We start from the raw sequence: 17,811 nt of genomic DNA on the forward strand, positions 1-17,811 counted from the left end.
TCTGTGTTTCGTATAAGCAATCCAGTTGCAGAATTGTGCGTGTCATAAAAATATTTCTTCCGGTAGGCATTCGATTGTGCGTCATTCAAGGTCATCATGGGTGTTTGCTCTTTCGTGTGAGCTTGCAGCGAGACCGAAGTCTTCGTTAATTACCTTAACTCACACCTGGTTACGATAAACTCAGAAAGGCGAAATCCGTGTACTTGCTCATGTCCACCTGGCCGATATTGGGCTCTTGTATAGCTCATCAATGGTTAAATAATGACGTGTGGATAGTGCGAGCTACCAGATGGGCTTAAAGAAAATAGAGCACTGTTCAAACGCGCTCCCAGTGATGGCAGTTGTTAATTTTTACTCCCATATAAAGTGGAAACGAATCAAAGCTGTCATCATTACTATTTCGAGTCGTATTTAAAACTATCGCGTCCTGATATTTGCTGTCAGTCCACCCGCATCACTGTTCACGTCGCTATCACAATAACGAGGAACTGACACCGTGATATTGCGACTATTAGTAAAAGTATAGTTACAGGTAGATGAACCAATTCAGCAAAAGTCTAACTCAGCAAAAATGCTGTTTCGGACAAGTGGACTTACCCAGATATTCGCCATTTACAATGAATGACGAAAATTACGGCCGCATCTAGTAAATATAACAAATAAAAACTATAAAAATAAAATACATACAATAAAATTCAGTGTGTGTTGTGTACTTATTTATATGTCAAACGACCTTTCGCTTATCTTGCGTCAGACCTCTCACGACATCCTCGAGTCGGCGCATTCGCTCACCCAAACAAAATGAAGTGGGGTTCAGCAAAAAAAAAGAGAAATGTCTCGGAGCATTTACGGTGAATGCCAGGATACATTAAGGGAAGTGGTGGGGAAGCGGGTAGTACTTTGGCTCCCGTTCGAAGCCTGAAGAACGAGAAACAGCAGATTCACCATAAGCCCTATGCAAATTAGTCGGGTAAGTGATTCTGTGTCCGGGCCACTAATAGCCGGTGAAAGGTACACAAGCCACCGCGACCGTTTGGCCTGTCTGATTACCCAGGAGTCATTACGGTGGAAAAACATGACCCTGTGTAAAGAGTGCGCTTGCACTGAGCGGCTTGCGAGGTATCCCGCGAACTTTCGCCTCCCTTTTGGCTGTACAGATGCAAAAACGGGCCCGTTATGCTGACTACGCGACGAAAGGGGAACCTTGGGAGCTCGTAGAAAAGCTAATGAAAACTATAAGACGAAAAAAGAAGAGTACAGATGAGCCGCACAAATTGACGTGAGCGTCTAAAAATTTAATCGCTTACCAGTATAAGCACAGTAAAAATTGGGCAGTTTTGTTAAGGATTTGACGTCATCTAAATGCTAGGTTCGTCTTGCTATGTTTTCTGTCTAACGGAACCGTTTTAGGATAGAAGTTGAACATGCGAAAATTTGGCAGCATACGAAGGCCTCATGCCCAAAGAGGCTATAACGTTTTGCCTTGAACATATTTACGTAATATAAAACTTTTGCTCGAGTGTTTGAAAAGATTCCAATAAATGGTCGTTTCAAAAAGCATTGCATCAGTTTGGCTCTTAAGTTAGGGCGAAGCACGAAAAGAAAACATCTGCGTGATTTTTGCGAGCTTTATTGATGAAAAGGCGCGTTTTGTGTTGACGCGACAGTACTATGCAGCAATCATGCGGCTGGAATTCAATACCTGTGGCTGATTCCGTTGATAACATACTAAATTTTATTTAGGCCTGAGTAATCATCTTGCTTAATACGCATTTATGAGCACTTCTTACTCCCCAGTATACTTATATTGTTATGCTGCCACTATGAAAGTATATTCACAAATATACTTAAGTATATTATGTTTGACAAAAGCAGCTCATGTAAACAGCCAGCAATTAGGCTAGTATTCAGCATCAGTAACTCCGACTGCACAGAGTAATTTAGAAGCTCAGTTTAAAGCTGAACAAAAGAACAGACCGGCTTGGATACTAAAGCGTCTTCTTCCGATCGTGGCCCTGATAGGCAGTTGTCAACAATCGAAAAAAGAATCGGTGCTGTAGCCACAAACCACAGCTCTGCACCCTTACGTAAATATGGCATTTTTTGTTTTTTGCTGCTTATGCCTTCGTAGTCCCGCATCGCCGGTAAATCTGCGCTTCGGTCCGACACTACACAGAGAGGGGCCCGCCCAGAAACTTGCGCCCGAGGCCTTTCCTTCGTCGCCTATAAAAACAAGCGCAGCTGGCCGATGGCAGGGGATGGAAAGAAACGATAGAAAGCTGCCGGCAACACAATCAGCCGGGGAGGAATTTTGCGACAGCGGAAGGAGCGAGTGCCCCCCGTATATTACAGGCGCGCCCTTTCTATATATACGGATAGTGGCGCAGCCCTGGTGGCAGCAGGGAGAGAAGAGAGCCCCGTAGGATGGGAGAAAGGGAAGGTGGGGAGAATAACGAGGATAACAGGGAGGCCTCGGGGCAGCATGCCGCAGGTCCGAGGGTTTTTTCACGCTTGCTCGCCTTCGTCAGATGGGAATGCCAGGCCTCCTCTCAGGCCGTGAGCCGATGGCGTCGCAGCGTGTACGGTTCGGAGGACAGGTGCTGGGATGGGGTGCGACATCGGTGCCGAACTCTGTCATCCCCCGGAGGCGGAGACTAATGGGCGTAACGTGAGGGGACCAAGAGCCATCGAAAGTTCCCCGGACGGCGGTGTCCATCAGCGGTGACCTCCGAAGACAATGAGACGTTAGTCAATACTTTCAGGTGTTGCTTGTTGTTTAGTTGTGTATCAAACTGCTGGTATACGTATATCTCACATACATTATCTGTAAGACAAGAAAAATTTGAGACAGAGTTGATTGATTATTGTAGAATAAAAGATATGCATGTTTGTTTGCATTGATTCTCGTCGCTTCGAGCAGCTGTCTCTATGAAAAACCTTCAATTCAAACGCGAACTTCTAAGCACATACTATGTATTTTAGCTTGTGTTCTGGTGTTTTTCAAATTGCAATAAATGTGAAAGCTAATTTTTGGTAAAATCTGGAAATACCAATACTCTGACCGCAAGACTCCAATTCAAGTTTGAAAACACGCTTCCGAGAATCAAAGTAACGCAGAGCAAAACCACGCAAGACAAATCCAAGCTTTGACTCTCAGCACTGTAACATCTCCTCTTGGTGGAAATACCGGGATGCAGATTTTCTCACACATCCACAGAAACAACAGCGTTAATCTTAAAGACATTTTAACGCTGATTCCCTCTCCCCACAAGAAACATTAAGCCTACAACTCTGAGCTTCACTAAACAGGAATTATCTATATTTCGAACGCCGCCTTCGCTTTAGAATTTTTGCTTTTGGCTAATGCGCGCAGACAATAAAATCGCGCTTATTTACATTGTGAACGCCTCTGAACAAAAATTTCGAACTAAACAGGTAACATCTCGTTTCACTTGTCCTTCTACGAAAAGAAAATACAATTTTTTTGTTTGTATGCTTGTCTGGATCCAGCGAAGTCGAAATACCCGCGTGGAATTGCGTAATCTCTCTCCTGTTGTCTTACCTACGTGCATTGCTTTTTGTACATTTCATACAAAATATACGCTTTTGTAGGAAAAGATACGCTACGCTTGGCGATACTTCATTCGCTGGAACAATTATTTTTAAAAAATGTCTACGTATTTGTCTCAGTGGAGGCTTTCTTTTGCAGTCCACGCTAACGATCTTTCGTCTGCTAAAACCATTTCTTGCTTTCTGTGGTTTTTTTATCAGCCAACATTTATTGCCGGCCATATAAGAGTATACGCCTCCCTGGGCCCAATCCCCAAGAGTTGGGAAATCCAAACGCATCCTGACGTTGACCTAAATGAAGAACACGTGGAAGAACTTTTCTGAACGGCAGTTTCTTTCTAATCTTTGTGTTCTTGTGTTTATACATTTTTATGCTTCAGAGTTAATATTCTGAAATACAAATCAAACATCGCAGATCTACAACTAAGCATCTACTTCTGACGCTGCCCTGCCTTGTACCAAGAAAAATGAAAGTAGTCAGGATCTATAAGAAGATACAGAAGCTCTTTCACGTAGAGAATATTTGCGGAAAAAGGCTCAATTCCTGATCTTCCCGCAGCTACAAAATGAAAAGACCATACTGAAATACTCCAATACTAGTGGCGAAGACGCTAAATTTAAGGGAAGAGGAAAGATAATGGCCTGCCACTATCATAGCCGAGCATAACGAGCGATTTCAGTATAGAGTTTGTGATATCATTTCTTGTTGTTTGCATTTCAGAAAACGTTCGCGTCTTTCAGGTGGGCTCGCGTCCTCCTGCCTTATAGGTGCATCCGCCGAAGAACCAATTTTCGTCCTCAAATGACAGCAATTTCAGGCGATAATTTTTTAGCCCGTGACTTCCAAGCCTGAATTATTTAATCGGTTTGTTCTAGATTCTTAATTTTTGTACCTTATGTCGTTATAACAAGCGGCTGTAAGCTGTTTTTACATTCTCAATTTTTCCTGCTTTGCTGCATTAGGACCGTTGATTCTACTCAGCGCTGATGCTCTTTAGTTTTATATTGGACATTGCTTAACCTTGCTAACGATGCCGAGTACTGAAGGCTACCTGGTTGCATTTTCTTACATCTTCATCGCATTTTATTGTTGTTCCATCGGTTGACTTAGTTACGCGTTTACATATGAGTTAATCAATGACAAAAGATAGCATTGTCAATTTTGTACCGGCCACTTATGACACTAATGTTAGATATAACTCGGTTGCTTGGTGTCTCGCTCCGCTGAAAGACATACCACGAGATTTAATAATACAAAAGCGAAAGAAGCAAAGCTGGGCACTTGTAATCACCCGAACTGCAACAAAAGTTCAGAAAAAACCAGGCAGCAAAGTGAAATGTTGAACGGGACTCCAGAAAAAACAATCACACAAATACGAGAAGAAATCGTGGTGCACAAGAGCCAAACATTTTCACACGAAGTTATGCTCATGTTTCCTTTTAATGGCCTTAGGAGTGCAGGACAAGGAGTAAAAGTGCTCTAAAGAAAAGACACCAGTACGTAAACAATGATCGTACGACGAGCGCAACTCTCAACGTACTACAACGCTTACGCGGGAAAATTCTTTTCTTTTTTTTTGTAAAGGTGCGTTCAAACAAGTAATATCCTTAGTACGACCTGTTTCCTGGAGGTGCTTCTTCAATCGCCATTAAATATTAATCTTCCGCCTCCACGTGCACAGCGGTCTTTTTTTTAAAATGATCTTCTTCTTACTCTTACGGAGGGAAAGAAATTTTCCGCAAACAAACATTTAAAGCATTCAGAGGGAACTCTCGACATTCCTGCTACTTTCCCGGGGTCTCCGCAACGATGCCATTGCTCGTGATGTTTTATGCGTATGCATGCGTGTGGATGTGTTTTCGTGCTTTGTGTTATTCTTGCCTTTCTAGAAGCCAATGCAGCAAGCAAAAAGCATTATAAACTAACCGTTTATTATAGAAAGACTTGTTTTTTTGGACTTAGCTATTAAGATTCTTATATTCTTTCTTTTATTGGCTCATAAAGTCGCTCATCGTGATCAATTTAGAAGTACAAAAAGTTGACTTAGGTCGAGTAATTATCATAAAATTATCATAATAAATATTACCGCACTAAAATTATTTTCACTGCAGGGAATGGTTCTCTCCCAGATCCCTCTATTTGACCCTTTGTTGTCATAAGTACGGGCACTTTATTATCGGCGAATTTGCCAGCTCCACTACACCGCATCCACTGCTCTCTGTGCCATGCATCTCTTTTCTTGGCACCCTTCGGCTGCCCTGATAGACCGCCACATTTATTCTATTGCCTGCCAACCGTTCATAATTTTGAGTAAGTTGACTTGCATATACACAAAAAACAATGATGGCAACGCTGTCTTATGTTAGGTTCTTTGTTTATGATGAGCACAGTGCATCATATACAGTTCTTAGTAATTCCAAATGCCGCTTATATTGTGGCAGCGTTTTCTGAAAAAAAAGAAAGCTGCGCTCTATAGTTTTGCATTTTTATGGTACGGCTTATTTGAAAAGAGAAGATAATCAGTAATAATCAAAGATGGTTCTCTTCAGGCATGTATTTATGCGATGCTTACCAACCGTCTCACCCTTGTCATGGTAACAGGGTTCCAGCAAGTTCGACATCTCCCAACAAGGAACCGGTTAGAGTAAAATTTTTCAAACTAGTGCTTAAGTGTGCAATGACTTTCTCCCAGTAGGTCTAACTAATCAAGCAGGCGCTCATTAAGACACGGTCCGGTTTATCCAACGTACACCTTGCCGCTTGCCTGCTTAGATGCGACAATGTGACAAACCGGACGTTGTTTTAATGAGCGCCTGATTAAACACAAGAGTTCATTAAACAAGAAATGTGCCCATCTTCCAGACCACTGCCAAGACTGATCGAAAGAGACGCGTATAGCCTGCAAGCCTCCACTATCGGTATGCAAAGTGCTCTTGGAAAGCAGAGATAAAACAGAACGTAAGCTCGTGGAATCCTTCTATATCAAGAAGCGAGGTGATAATTGCATCAGTGACACGTCAGTTGTTCTTCACCACAGCGAAATGCTCTTTCTTGATGCACATCTGTGAGAGGTGATTATCAACTGCGATTAAGAGCATGGATAAGAGCAGAGGCTGTATAAACGCTCTTCCTTGAATAAATCCTGTTGAAATTTCACCGCTCGTCCTGTTTCCTTGCTCCTCCGTGTTGCCATTTTGCGCTCTCATGTCTTTCACGAACTCGTACCGGCAGTTTCGGTCTCAGTCGTCGTCAGCGCTGAAGTGCACCGTTATATCACCGTCGACTGGCTAACCTGGACTACCGCATTCCTTATGACGTCGACGTAGCCAGCCGGCAATGATCGTTCCTGTAAAGAGCCAGAGAGTTAAGTGACATCACAATAATTAAGGAAAGTGCCCCTTGATGTCACTTGATACGGGTGAAGTGCACAGCGGCTCCTTGGAAAGCAATTAAAATGATAATAAATTATGTTCCATTGAACATATGCGAATAAAATTGAAGGTCTGTCCTTACACTAATCAAACACATCATATTGTTCGTTTGCGTTTGATGTTATGTGTATCTACCTATTTAATATGAAGATACACTTTTCAGGAAACGAGCTTGCACAGTCACGAACGGTATGGAACCACCCTATCACCCTCGATTATAGGTTCTACGAACATGGATTCATCGCTAGTGCGCAGTCTATTTGCGTCTAGCGCTAGTGATCTAACTTACAACACGAAATGAACCAGCAACGATAAGAAATAATTACTTGCAGAAATCTTGCGATAGTCTCCAAAACATCTCCATAGAATTGCGAGCACAACTCTTGAGGCTGGAAATCTTATCACAAGTCCCTTGAAAACTGTGTATTACCGAGTCGTCAAAAAAAGGGCGTCTCTTAGAGAAGTTAAATCATAAAGCTGTCCCAGGGCGCGGCCAGTTGCCCCTTCTAATTAACAAGGCGATGCGTACCTAATCTAGAAGAATAGCAAGCTTCAAATGTCTACCCCATTCTTGTCACACGAAGCATTTATTCGGACCATCACCTCTTCTTTGCCTTTTTTGTTGTACTTAGAATTAGAGTAGATTTAGAGCTCGTTGCCTGCACACAAAAAAAGAAACAAAAATTTATTTTGACATCCAAGAAGTGGGCGTTACAGGCACAAGGCTGAATCTGGTCAGTTTCTTTTTGCTCGTTCTTCTTTTCTCGTTGGAAGCAACTGCTTTTTTCCCCCAAGGCACCTCACATGGTCGTTGCATTGGAGCCTATATTACTTCCACTTTTTGCATGCACCCGGCCGGTTCATTCACGTGTAATTTTCTTCCCCCTTTGACTTTATTTTCCATTTCTTTCTACCTCAGTGCAAGGGTGATCGCGAGTATCCCAGCCATATTTCCTGGGCCCATTACCTGCAGCATAATTTCTCTGGACGCCGCCTAAAATATGCACCAGCCCGGAGGTGCGAACATTCCTCGCATCAGCTGGCCACAGAAGACGGGGCCTCAATTTTGTCCAGGAAACGCAATTTATCTGCCTCGCGTCGGCTATCTTTATTCATGACTTCTCGGCGCATGAGCAACACCGCCCGAATCTTGCCACGCCACGTTGGGAAGCACTTCGGTGCACAACCGTTTTTCCGACTCTTCATTCGCTCCGAAAGTAACCTAAGAGAAACGCATGACATGACAGCGAACTTCGTTTATATGAGGGCGAAAAATTTCCAAAACGGAAGGAATGGAATGCAGCCTGGTGTCTGAAATAATGTCAAGTTGAAATTTGCTGCATTATTATCTATACCCCTCTTTATCGCAATTGTGCCTCGGTTTCTGGCACAGGGATCGCAACGCTGGCAGACGCCATTTCTGTGTCGACAGCGCTGTCAAAAGGTGGTGTGACGCGCGAACTGAATGCTAATACTTGAGTAGTATTGCACTGGCTACGTCGTTTCAAGGCCATTTGTGCACCTTTTTATGCTGCAAAAAGATTTTAATGCTAAAATGTTTTAAAACACCCCGCCACACAAAGGGCATTACATGAACACTCTTTTTTTTTTTTTCAATGTATACTTTCTCTTTTTGAGTGCCATCTTCTCTGCTGACATGAAAGGAGTCCGACGGTGCCTCCAAGTAACGCACCTACGAGCACTACGTACGCCAATAAGCTGAGTGTTCTTGCCAAGTCTGTCAAAACTTGCGCTCGACGTTGTATCCACATCTGGTTTTCGATCAGCAGAGTTAACATGAAAATAAATGATGACATTTTTCATGGTCCCTCAGAGGCACAGCCAGTTCCTGGGCGCAGTGAGCAATAAATACTGCAAGGCGCAGTCTTTTTCGTGCCTTGTGCGCGTTCTTTACTCGCCTCTCTGTACCCACGTTTATCGATTAGCAATAAAAATGCTCCCCCTCATCTACACAGTCTCATTGAACAGCTGCCAATGCTGAAGTTCTGCAAAAAGAGCGCTTTACTCCGGCGCAAGCATTCCTTCCTGCCCTCAACACACGCACACAAGTTCTTCTGACCTTTGATGCAGCCTAATCTGCCGTGCGGAAGCAGCCTTATACGAGAGATTCGAGTACACGTGAGGCAGGGCATCCCAGGGCAGAAATTGCACTCGTTTTCTTGTAAATATCGTGTCATATTTTGCTCGATGCACTCTCTATTGCTCTCTCTGCTCTTATCATCATTGGGTGGCGAGAGAGGTGAAGTGCTCACTGTTGCGTCCCAGTTGGTGTAACAACAGTGCAGGCAAGGACAAAGTTCATCGTTAAAATTGAGCTAACTTGGCTATTGATAGCACGCATTAAGTGGGCCCTCTACTGGTTTCGGTGCTCGAGGACACGTAGACATTCCGACCGATGGCCCCGATCTTCTGGACGTTATGCTGTTATGACAATCTGCCATTCTGCTTCGGCTCTTCCAACAAAAGAAACCTTGATCCACATCCGGAGACCTGCCCAGCTGTTTCATTCAGTGCGCTTCTCCAACTTGCGGAACCTAGGCTTCTACCAAGCTCTTTTTCCCGAGATGACTCACATACGGACTACAAACGGCCCTCAGCATCGAGCCGTGTTTGGATTTTTTTTTAAAGAACAGCGCCGTTTCTGTAACTTACGGTGACATGTGATGCACAGGCACTACAAGAAGTTTTCAAAGCATCTTAAAGAAACTCTCTCCGGAGACTAGACTAAAATAAATTGCTCCGCAAGAACATGGAATATCTTGTATTAGGTTGCGAAGAGACCTGGCGGTCTCGTAGATGTAAGCGTACAGTAAATACGAAAAGAAGATATCGTAGCCTACAAAAAAAAATGATGGAACTTTGGCACCATGAAATTGGCCCGCAGAACCCTGCGTCAAGACCTCGAGAGATAAAAACTCGAATAAGATTTTCTTTTTTTTTTCATTCTCAAGACTTTAAAACATGCTAGCGAGAATGTAGTGAAGCTAACACTGACTTCAAGGCTTATTCTTTGTTTTATAAGAGGTGTCCTACATGTCCGTGGAATCGACAATGTATTGACGCGTTCTTCAGAGGGCGAACGCTGCTTTCATCGTTGGGATTCTGCCAGGTTTCGCGAAATGGCGTTGAAGTTCGAGGGGGTCGCTCATCGATTCGGGTGCGCCGGAAACGCAGTGATATCTGCGCGGTATATAATTTTCTACCGGAATAGATTCGTAGTACAAACATTTCAACGCCGGTTCCGCTACCGCCAATTCTTCCAGATCACTCGTATTTCTCTTCACGTAGCTGCTTTGAACTTCTCAGTTATTTTACGTTTTGTAGTGTTCCTTTTAGTTTTGTTTGTGACTACAGCCGTTCCCTGTATTTTGTCTTAATCTTCTTCTCCGACACCCCCAACGACGTCACTCATGCAGATATTGTTTTTTCGAAAACTATTTTGTTTTCTATTTTCTGAAGAAAAATAAAAAATAAATAAGAATTCAGTAAGTAGTGCCCCGACAACATCAGGCTTGATGACCTACACTGCAAGAAGAGAAAGCTGTTGGCGTTTCTAGCCGCAACTGTGAACGGCTCCAGATGAGCTTCCGCTAATCAAGGTTTCTGTTTTTTTTTTTGAAGTCCGAGCAAGACTGACAAAAATGACACTAACATTTCGCTGCTATCTACATTCCGCCACTTCACTATGTACTGAACACATGACTTCATTATAAGCGCAACTTTCGTTTAATGTTTCTTGCAAAACCGCAGGTTATTACAAATAATCGGGCCTTTTCGAGACCCTTAAATTAATGCCTTAATGTAAAGCAGAGTCTTAATGTATCAGCTGGCAAGAAACTGACAATATGAGTGTTCGGATTAAAAAACAGACGTTCATATCCTTTTAATGGCTGCAATTAGATTTATTTTTCCCCTCTGCATTGAGGCGAAAACGTATCTTAAAGTTTATTTAAAAAATGCAAGAAACATTTCATAGCGAATATTAATTTACTTAGACAAAGTTAATAAGCGCAAGCATTATCAGTGAAAGTCAATACCTGCTTTAGAATGTCACCTTATTTCCCCCGGACGGCGCCTCTCGAGCGCACTAGACAAGTGTGATCGACTCAGTACGTGCCCAAAGCGTGTGTTTCCGGATTAACTCCAATAATGTGAGCATTAGCTATTCCCGAATTAGCCCGGTTCTCTAAATACAGCTGACATATTCTTCATATGTGTACGAATGTTTTCAGGCCGGTTTATTCCTCTGCTCTACAGCCACTACAACCACTTCGCTGCAACAATAGTTTAAAAGCGCACACATACCAGTGCGTCGGTATAAAGAGAAAAGGAAACCACGTATACATCTAAAGCTTGTTGTTCATTTTTCTTTCACCCTTTTTTCATTCCCTTCATTTCGGCGACCCGAGGTCAACAACTAGTTTTGCTTACAAAGCGGCAAGCAATGTCCTTCGCAACTGTAAATGTCGCAGGTACTAATTCTGACAGCTGTCTTTTTATCCTCAGGGAGTGACTGTACATGTACAGTTTCTGGACATTGTCGATATGTCCTCTAGTCTATTTGCATGCGAAGTATAGAATGCTACGTTAAAGCACACGTGCAACCCCATGTGACCTCCTAAAAAAGAAAAAAAAAGGGCGGTGAGGGGCGCCGGGGCCGCCGAAAAGAAAACCGCCCATGCCCGAGCGGTATAAGCCGAGTGGAGCGCTCGTACCAAGAAAAAAAAACATATAAAAATATGGTTCATGGTGAGTGTTTTTGAAATGTAAATTTGTCCACACAAACATGAGCATACCTCCCCAGAAGATTCTGTTAAAACTACGTTCATTTACTTTTTATCCTGCGTTATTCCTCATCAGAATGTTGCGATTACTGTATAACTCTACGGCAATCAACTCCCAGCTGGGCTTCTTGCACCTTCTCATAGGCCACTAACATCCCCGTGAGCCATATTGGCACTCACGCACGGAACGTTTCGCAAGTTGTGTCGCTGGGCAAGTTGCGTGTCCTCCTTGTTCTCGTCTGTTGCCATGCCGGCGCCGTTTCTCAGCGCGGAACGTTGCCTGCTGAAACCAACGCAATAAATTTGTCATGTGAGTCCCACGAGCTCTAAAACCATTTCTGGAGAAAAAGAGCTGATGACGCACAAGGGGACTGTCTCATTGAAGCCACAGCTCAAGAAGTAGTGGGCTCTTAGGAAGACGAAGCAGTCGGCCGCTTAGTTGCCAGTTCAGGTGAATAGCCACCCGATTCTTGGCCGATCCCCCAGTGTGGGTATGTGCCATCTTTTGATAGGCTAACAACAACAGCTTGCATGTGTGTCATTCGTTTTTCCAGGCTCTTTCCGGGCTCCGCTATTTTTTCTCTATTCTTAACTGCTTGTTTTTTCTCCTTGCTAAATTGCTTCTTTGTTTTACTCCTTCTGTTCTCGAGCAGGCTGCGGTGAATTTCCGCATTCGCGTAACATGCCGCCTTCGGGTTGAGAGCATTTATGCATCTACGGCGACGGCTAGTTCCGTGGGCAAGGATTCACGGTTAAGGAGGCAAAAAAGCGCCATTTTATTCGCAAGTGTGCATTAAAGGTCCTGGTAGCGCTATGTGGCAGAAGTGCCCACCAGTGGGCGCCACATTAGGCGGCGCCAGAACACGTTATGTCCCTGCATACTTCCTTCTCACAGAGCGACGGATGAAATAACGAGTTTTCGGCTCTTTTAAATATAGTGTACGCAAAATATTTTTCCTTTTATTGTGTTCGCTTTTCCCTGTTACTTCTGTGCGATAGAACATCTTTGTTTTCGTCGCATATTCTGTTGCTTGCGTAGAATTTAGGGCTAAGTTTTTAAGTTTGCATCCATTTTACGGGTACATTTCTACATACGTGCACTGTTTGCATGAAAAATACTGAGATTATCAAACGGACGTCATCAAAAAACACGGTCAATTTTTTCTCCATTTATCGAAATATGAAAAATGACGCCGAAACTGCTTTTTACAATTCACACATTTAAAAACTGCTTACGCTGGTAGTGTCTCTCGGCAGTGAAAACTGGCATGGAGATAGGCATGCACACATACTGCCATATCCTAGAGCTTACTGTGTGTAATGAACGAAACCATGTCGGCAAACAAGAAAACTTCGGTTCCAGCAGTGAGATTAACAAAACATCTCGCATTCGTGGGACGGGTAACTGTCGCCGCTCTCCACCAAAAGGCAGCGTTGAAAGATTGAAATTTTCAATTTGCGATATTTCATGAATGAAACTTTCGCGTTCCGATTTCTGTAACCGGTATTTCACTTAATAATAGCTGCTACAATTCTCTGCATCTTTTCTTTTTCGCAATAAAGCGTACTTCTCGAGCCTGTGGCAATGCTCCGGGGAAATCGCCTTTGCTCTTTTAATAATATGTTTTGCAGGTCCACAATTTCGTAAGAAAATAACTAATGCCTTCCACGTACACAATTTTATAACAAAATAACTAATGAAAGACGTGACCGAATTAAAAACAAGAACTCGTTTATGCGTTTTGCAAGCGTCTCTATCCTCGTATCATCGACAGATATAGGTTTTTGATGAACTAAAGCAGCAGACAAGCCTTCGTTTGTAGCCATAAAACACTCACCGTGTTATCGAAGAAACTGACAGCCGGGTATTAAACCAGTAAAAGTGTCGATTCGACTCACCTGCAAAATAAAATAACGGCAAACACGTTAAGCTGCATTCCTCTTTAAGGTGCTTTGTATCTGCATGCAGCCTGCGAAAACAGACGAAATGAAACGCCCAGTGCGCTCGCATAGCTTTCTTTTAAGTATGGAACATTCTCCAAATCTCTTCTTTTTTTTTAGTTGAAAAAGTGTTCAAATGAGCTAAGAAAAAACCGTAACAAAACATATGCTATTTCTAAATGAAATCTCTACGCGGGCATTCCACGGGCAAAACACCATTTCGGTAACTGCTGGCGTAATATGCCCCAGATAAAAACTTTTGCGTCCATCTGTGGTTAGAAAGGGAATGTTATACAGGTCAAGCACAGACACGGGGGTTGTGTACGCCATGAAGTGAACGTTCTCTAAAACGTGCCCAATGTAGTTATGTGATTATTGTTGGCCTCTCATTCATTCCTCTATTTTTGGGTAGAGGGTCGCTACTGGGTGAAGTTACGGATGCGACTCTTGACTGAAAGTGTGGCGAAAAATCTGCTTTTATTTCCTTCTCTACACTCTTTGTTTGTTCTGTAATTAAAGCGTGAAACAGTTGTTGTACTTTCATTTCGTCCTTTAAACTATCTTTGACCTGGTTATCTAAGCTGTCAGTCCATTGCATCACTGTGGATATTTTTTTTTTTTTACAACGTGAGCCGGTACACTTTGCACGCCCCGAGCCGTCGCGCATAAGAAGCCCGTCCAAGGCCACCAATTGAAGCGGCTTAGAGAGAAGGCTTAGATAACGAATTCAGGGTCGTCGATTATGAAAAGAAAGGATGAAGTAGAGGGAGAAAATGAAGGGGCTCAGTTGCAGATAGAGAGATTGAAAGAAGAGGTAAACGCAGCGATTCCCGCCGCCGCCTGCGATCGGAGCCATGAAGGCCATTGGCCACATCAGTCGGTCTAATCGGGTCTTTGTGTCGCTACCTCCCCCTCGAGTGGCTGCAGCTACGAAGGGAAGTGCTGAGTGAGAGGAGGTCAGTTAAGGTTATCTGGGGGCGGCTGAAGAAGTAAAATAACAAACTAAAAAGCCAGCACGTGCGGATGTCACAGCAGGTGTTCTTTTAGTGAGCTTTAGTTAGTCCTCTCAAAAGATAGATGAAAAATAACAAATCAATAATAAAGTAAGCACGGATCAGAAGAGCTCTGCCGTGCTTAAAACCAATGAAATATAAATTAAAAGGACGCTCGCCTCGCTCGTGCTCGCCGGGATTGCCGTCGACAAGATTCAGTTGTGCTCTCCGCCGAGAGGAAAAATGATCGGCGGCGTAGCCAGACGAGTTACGGCGGGCGACAAAGACATCGCGGCAGCAAGAGCAGCGGCAGCAACAACGCACAAAGGGCGAAAATTCAACTTTTGGAACTGCCGTCTCGTTAGGAGTCCGTGCCAGGAGGGCCGCGCTAGAGCGACAGCGTAGAAAGCGTCAGCGTGAAGCAGCCGCCGGCTCACGCCGATTGTTTAACTTGGCCGTTCCTATAGTTTAGCCTTTTTTGAAGCGAAAAACTTCACTACGCTAGGTAAATAAGTCGTCGCGTAGGCCGGAAAATGACCTTGAACGACCTTCTTTCCAACCACGTTAGCCGCGTATGACCATATGTGGCACAATTATGGTGTCGAACCCCTAACCACTGACCTTGACTCATGACCTGTAGTTGACCTTTGACCTTTGACACTAGGTGACCTTTGAGTCGACCCTTGACATTCGGCCTGAAGAACATCCGATTGGGTGATGCGAAGCCACGTGATGACATCCGATTGAGGTGTTGTAAAACCATGTGATACCACGTCATAGCCACGTAGTCGTGTAGGTATATCTAGAACGGCTGTCGCGAGCGTGTAGCGGTGCTGCAATCGACGAGCCTCAGGCGCTTAGCAAGCGTCCTTGCTTTTCGCTGAATTCCAGGCTTAGCCAAGTTAAGCCACTGCCATTGTTTTTGCCTCAAATACGGCCAAATATTGAATTATCAGTCGTTTTTGTATTGACTTAAGTTTCGCTGGGTTTTCAGTAAAATATTCCACTGAGACTGCTGAGAGTTGCAGCTGAAATCATTTCGCATCTACTTCTTTTTTTCCCTTTTAACCATCGGTCCTTGAAATTCTAACGCTGTATCTTAATACCCAGCATACTCAGCCTTTTCTCCGTCTGCTTCTACAACTATTATTCTTCTCTAACACTTTTTATCCCTATGACTCCGCAATCCTCCCTTCAAAATTGTCCAGCGGATGTTGCTTGAGATAAACTTTGTATTTTCTTTCCTCCTTCCAAACCATACTTCTAAACGGGCATCGTAAAATCTCGCACCGTGTCGAAATTAAATTGTTCTTTGCCAAGTCCGGCCCCCTTCCCTCCTCATCTCTTTTCAGACTCGCATGGAGCCTCGAATTACGAACGCCTTCCAAAACCTAATTTTCACTGAGGTGGTCCTTCAAAGGCCGCTGTTCTAAAGAAGTTCAGCTGTCAACTCCGGCCGCCTCCATTTATGCAAAGTGCAACGGCTGATTTCTTTTTTTTTTGCACTTTTATTTGGGTTTCCGGCTGGTAAATAGTCATGGCTCTGAATTGAAGAACAAGAACATAATAGAAACGAATCTTTCCCTTCTACCCTTACACTTGACGTCGTTTGGCTGCCATTATACTGCCAGCATTGCGGTCAGGCACTTAAAAGGAGCCTCGCCATCGTTTAAGGCCGAAGATATCAGCCATTGTAAGCAGGATAAAGGGAACGGCTATAGAGGTCGATTAAAAGAAGGCATTGGATAATATCAAAAAAGGAAGCTCTTCAAACAAAAATTCTGATCCGATAATGCAGCGTGACCTGCAGGGGATGTAAAATAAAAGAAAAAAGAGGAGGAAGGGAAGGCGAGTCATGAGAGACAGGGAAATAAAAAAAGCTCCGGAGCAACTGCTAACCAATCAATCACCCGCATTGCTATTTAAATATCCGCAGTAAGATATTGCGTGTGATATTACAGAAGAGTTAAGTGATTAACTAGGGGTCTAGATGAGTCGCATAATGAATTGCACAAAACTGGGGCTGCTTTACGAGCCTTGTAAGAATGATCGTTGGCTATGAGAGCTCAGTGTGATCGTGACCACTATATATTTGCGCTCCCGTTTCCCTCAATTTACGATGATCTTCATCGAATTCGAATGTCATTCAAGCTCTCTTTCGCAGCGCTGACCAAGCACATTATCTTCGATTCGCACAAAACGGGCTATTGGGGATAGGGAATTTGCGAATGGAACCATGTACGGCTACAGCTACCGCCGCAGTCGACAAATGTAATGTGCACAGCAGACTTTGCCCGAATGAGGTAGAGCCAGCAGAAGTACTGGTGCAGCCGAGCCGTCGGTGTGTATGAACGTCTGTTAGCTGTGCTATCCATGCGCGAAGGACGAAGACACCTACTTGGTAGCAGCCCACAAGACTTCACGCTTCTTCTGTATTACCCAGTAAAGTCAACGCTTGCAGGGTGATCTCTTTCTTGTGAAAGTCTGGAGAGCAGTTGGAAGGGTTCGGGTCAAAAGAAGTCTTCCATCTACTCTAGTGGTCTTGGAGCAATGTGTGCTGGGACTGGAGAGCCTCAACCAAATGCAACAGTATTTGCTGTTTGCACACTACAAAAAAAACGAAGATAAAATGCAGCCATGAAATGGGTACTAAGGATGCAGTGGCGAGTATTGATGTAACCTATGGAATGATGGAGTGCATAGTCCGACGAATGGGCTGACGAAGTTCACTGCAAGAAGAATGCATGAAGGTAACCTGCAAGTGAATTTAGAGCTTATCGAGATGTCCAATGTCTTTTAAATATGTAAAAAGAAAGTTCATTGCAAGTCTCTGTTGCCTGAAGCAGGCTAAGGGGCCTAAAACTTTGTCCATTGTTAGGGGCACTGGGCAGAGCTTCTGCATGCAATGTTCATAGTACGCACGCTCGTTAGCATACGCAGGGCACTCAAGCAGGATATGTTCCACAGTTTCTATCGAAGCACAGTTGTCACAATGCGGACTGTTCGTTTGTCCAAAACGGTATCACAGGCCATTTGTATATGCAGCATTCAGACGAAGTCGGTGATAAAGT

The sequence above is a fragment of the Amblyomma americanum genome, chromosome 7 (assembly GCF_052857255.1).
Source record: "Amblyomma americanum isolate KBUSLIRL-KWMA chromosome 7, ASM5285725v1, whole genome shotgun sequence".
Taxonomy (NCBI): domain Eukaryota; kingdom Metazoa; phylum Arthropoda; class Arachnida; order Ixodida; family Ixodidae; genus Amblyomma; species Amblyomma americanum.